We start from the raw sequence: 4,687 nt of genomic DNA on the forward strand, positions 1-4,687 counted from the left end.
GACACTCCACTCTCCCTTTACAAAATATCAGGATAACTGATTCCCTCGGTTTTCTTACTTTTATCAAATCCATCAGGTTTCCTGCCTTGCTCACCCCCCCCCACCCCACTCTCTCAAATAAACATGGGTGGATGAGAGCTCTTAACTTGCTAGTTTATTGAGGTTTGGGGTTTTTATAATAGCAAATTGGAAACATTGTTGCTGAGTTTTACTCGCCCCCCCCCCCGTGTTATTCTTCTCTTTTCTCCCTTTTCCCTAGTTTCCCTGGTCTGCCCCCATGACCCCCTCCTTCTGCACTACTGTTTCCAACCGGAGCCCCTTTCATTCAGGTAAAACTGTAAATTTCCCAATGTGCCATTGTTCTTCAAAACTGTCCAAAGCTCCCTAGAAATCCCCAAATACTTTTTTGGTATTTAAATCCCCGATAGATAGAACCAATGTAAATTTTGTGACATTCAAACCTTTTTGACTTCACAAATCAGTCACCCTTGTCACAGTTATTGAAATTCCGCAACTCGCCACACCAGGACGGTGGAAAAAACGGGCGCAGTCTTTGTTGCCGACCAGGCTTTTGATCGCCAGAGAAAATTTACTTACCTTCAGATGAGTGAGCAGAAAAAGAAATAACACTCCCTTTGATTTAGTTAGGAAAATGCAGACATTTGGATTCAGTGCAAACATACAACACTCGCTTGTTTTCGCGATGCGGCCCTCGATTAACCTGTCTTTGCCCAGCGCAAAGTCTATTCAACAACTGCCCGTAGTTGCTTTTTGTCCTGTCCACAAAGAGCCATTGACCATATATTAAAATGATTGTTGAAAGGTAGAAGAGTATGGCACTTAAAGGTAGAAAAAAAAATCCCGGTGACTCAATCAATTAAGGCCAGTAACATTTATGCATTTCAAAAAATGCACATGGATTCGGGGGTGGGGGAGATAAAGGTTGCATTTCTCCGCAGCTCTGTTTAAAACCCAGCAGCCTGGGCTGAGGATTTAGCTCAAACGTCTGCATATTCATTAGGTCTAATTATTTTCTAGTAAGGAAAACACAAAAAGCCAAGAGTCGGAATCTTTCAATTTGCCCTTTGTTTCTAACTTCATTTGGCTTATTTGCAGCTGAATCAGCCCTAAACTCTTTTTCCAAACAAAGAAACCTCAACTCATCCTTTCACAGGCAGCCCAGCTAGGAAACTCTCCAGTGCTTGGGAGAGAGGAAAATGAAAATGAATTTGTTTTGCCCAGTCTCCCGCCTTAGTGGCTTAGGCTGAAGGAAGACAGGATCAGCACTTTCGCCTGTGGTTGGCAAACTGAGCTGCCCTTTTCCTGCACTCTCCTCTCTCAAAACCGGACTTGTGTAACTGGGATGGTTTCCCAGTATCTAAAAAGACCTGTGCTTGGGCTGGGAAATAGAAATTTGAGAGAGAGAAAAAACAAATATACTGTCCCCAGCAACAAGTCTGAGTGCAGCAGCCCAGTACCAACTTTGACTGGACCTGGATGAGGAATGGAAAGAAAGGGCTCAGCTTGAGAAGTGGTTTAAAAAAAATAAAGTATACACTTTGAGTGGCTCTGATATATTTTTTTTGAACAAAGGGTTTTCTACTGTCTATAAGGGGAGTTTGGACCTGACTCCAACGCAGTTATAAAAACCTTACCTGCTCTCTAGAGGCTAAACTGCTATCCTAGGGAGAACAAATATTGAACCCATTTCTCCCGCCTTTCCAAAAAAAAAAAAAAAAAAAAAAAAACTGGGGAACTTTAGCACCAAAATCAAGTCTCTCATAGTCCATCTAGCTTCCCCTTCCCCCCCCCTTAAAAAAAAAAAAAAAAAAAAAAGACAAGGAGGGAACATGAGGGGGGAGGGTAGCCATTAAAAAGGGGGAGAGCAAAAATAATTCTTCAAAAAAGAAAATTCTTCTTCTCTCCAGTCCGGGGACTTTGACAAGAATATTTTTAGGAAACGCGTCCAAATATACAGGGTAAGAGTGAATGTACGGGGAGGGGATAAAAAAAAGTTGTGGGTTGTAGAAGTTATCAATTGGGATTTGCTGCGCTCTCTGCAGGAAACGAAAGAGGCTCCAGTTCAAAGCCACATGCACCAACGTGACATATAAGCCATTAAAATATCCTGACGGCTCATTTCTGCTTCATCATACATTCCCTAACTGCTTCCCGAAAGCTGGAAAAAGAGAAATGAAGGATGATCGCCTCGCTGGAACCACGAAGAGAGGCTTGGAGGGGTTTGTGGTTCCCCCTCCGCACCCCAAAGTGATGTGCAGAAATGAGGCGACCCCAGCAACAGGTGGAGTGGGGTAAGTGCGTGAGTCCAGGGGGCAGGCAGAGGAGACCTGTACCCCCCAGCAGTTGTGTAGCAAGCTCCCTTATGGGAGCTATTGGCATCCAAACCCCTATGGGGGGAGAGGCCCATCTAGACTCCCCCCCAATGCCCTCCCTCTTTAGACCCCCAACCGTGGGTATTGGTCCTACCCCACTGACACTGAGGGGGAAGGGGGCCCTTCTACCAAGGGGCAGTGATCGTGGATGAGTCCAATCCTTCTCCCCAGGAAAGGGGGAGCGGTAAGGGGACCGGAAGGAGCGCCAACTGGGAAGGGGACCAAGAGCAGCTTGTTGTCCACCTGCCCTCCCTACCTCTCTCCTTGTAAATTGCCTGGGTGTCCAGGTGCGCACAGGATGGGGAGTCGTGGCCCTGAACTTCCCTCTCGGGGAGTGAGCTGGGAAGGGACTCCTGCAAGCAGCTTCTGCTTTGCTCCCAGGAGGATTGCCGGAGGGACTCCGCTGCTCCTTCCCAGGGTCAAGGAGCCAAGTTATCCTGGCTGGCAGCAAGATGATGGAATTTCTCCTCCCCAGCCTGACGGCGGATGCGGATGCAGGCTGGGTCAGCCGCGGGGCTGGTTCACTGCTCTCACGCGCGTCCTGGTCCTGCCTCAGGACGCCGCTGAGATCCACTCTCTGCGCGGCGCCGCCTGCCATGGATTTGGGACTTGGCTTTCTTTCTCTCAGATGCATAGGAGGGCTAGGACTAGCTCTCTGGGGAACAGGCTGCAGCCACCTAGGATTCTGGGCACTACACTAAACACCTAGGGACACTGTAAATTAGGACAAGAGAAGTGGAACGGTGTGGGGCAGTGAAAGAAAGTAGGACTGCCTCAAAGCCTTGACCATAAGGACACCTGGGATCTAGTGAGGTCTTAGGAAAGGAGAAACGGCATTGGAAGGCTGGCACCATCTGCAGGAAAACACCTTTGGATTTCAAGGTCATACCTCTCCCCCCTTGGGGAGAAAATTTCTGACAGCATTGGCGGCACAGCAACCCACAGAAAGGCACCACTTTTCTTTCCTCCATCTAGCCACGGGCAGATTTAGGGGTAAGGGGTGGTTCAAAGGCATAGTTAAATATCCTTCAAGGGACTTACTAATGCAAACTCTAAGGTGGACACAAGAATGTCACCAGCCTTCAGCCATGGGCTGGGGAAAGCCAGCTCTTCCCTCTAGGGAACAGAAGAATGAAAAAAGGCACAACCCAGACTCGCATCCCAACTTCCTGGTATTCAAGGATCCAGTGGAGGGGAGCTAGGGAGGTGCCTGGTGCAGCTGACAACAGCAGGCTGTTGTGGAGAGGGGTTTTGGATTTGGAGCTCTGAGGCAGTCTATAGGGTCCCTGCTCTGCACCCACGCTGGCTGAGCTGTGGCGGTCAGGCTGGCATTGCCTTCTTAGGAAAGTCTGCAGGTTAAGCAGTGTGGAGCAGTGATGAAGTCTTGGGGACTAGAGGCCCTAGTTTGGGAATCAGACTGCAGATGACCTCTGACCTTGAATAAGACCACACAGGCTAGGGTGAACCCACAAAATGGTACCCTTTGCATGTAACCCCTTCCCCCGCCCCAGCCTACTTTCTTGGCTCTCCCCCAGCACAATTAACTAACTAGGGTTTGCTGGCCCCTCTTCTCAGGGTGTGGAAATGCAGGCAGACTTCAATAAGTCTCCAGATTGTGCTCCTGACTGGTGATTCATTGGTGAGGGCCAGTGTGAGAAGAGGAGTCAAGGGAATCATTCGGGAGGAAATCAAATCTAGCATTTTCAGGGCTTTTAAATCCTTGGATTGGTGGAGATCTCAGGTCCAGGGGCCCACGAACTGCTCCTCATTTCTCTCACCCCTCTTTTAATAAGATGACTAGCTTGCTAAGTGGGGTCAGAGTTTGAACCAAAGAAGATATTTACTTTTGTTTCCTGCACTGGCTGGTGATGGAGCTGCTACAGAGAGCAGCTTAAGGTCCCAGTTGCCTGCCTGAAGTCCAGCCTCTGCAGCAATTGTTTGCATGCCTGTGGGTTTGTAACATACAAAAGACTGCCAAGTCCTGGGAGTGGAAGTGGCCTAGGCCTCTTAAATGGAGGGCTTGGGCAGCTTTGTGGGTGGACAGAGTTCTCTAGGGAAATTCACACCCATTTTCTTCAGAAGCAAAAAAGTAAATTCTATTAGTTCCAACCAACCAGGACTTTTCTCATGCCAGATATCCTGCCATGAAGAAATTTTAAAGTCATCCAGCATGCCACCCTTCTGTAGGAATGCAAAGTTGGGTCTGCTTTCTTTTCTGATTTGTGTTTATTACCTTTGGAGATGGATGCCTTTTGGTTAGGAAAAACTGAAAATAAATAAAATCCTCTGGGGAA

General features: G+C 48.0%; 1 protein-coding gene across 2 annotated transcripts in view; it reads left to right on the top strand.

The window, feature by feature from the left end:
• The first annotated feature begins 1,737 nt into the window (after positions 1-1,737).
• The window catches only part of ZIC4 (Zic family member 4), a 20,810-nt gene continuing 17,860 nt past the window's right edge, over positions 1,738-4,687 (top strand). For both annotated transcript variants that reach the window (XR_001360671.1, XM_005858892.2), the window contains exon 1: positions 1,738-2,312. The gene's annotated coding sequence lies outside the window, so the exon portion shown is untranslated. The remainder of the gene's footprint in view (positions 2,313-4,687) is intronic.

The sequence above is a fragment of the Myotis brandtii genome, unplaced genomic scaffold, assembly GCF_000412655.1.
Source record: "Myotis brandtii unplaced genomic scaffold, ASM41265v1 scaffold1225, whole genome shotgun sequence".
NCBI classification, from domain to species: Eukaryota; Metazoa; Chordata; class Mammalia; order Chiroptera; family Vespertilionidae; genus Myotis; species Myotis brandtii.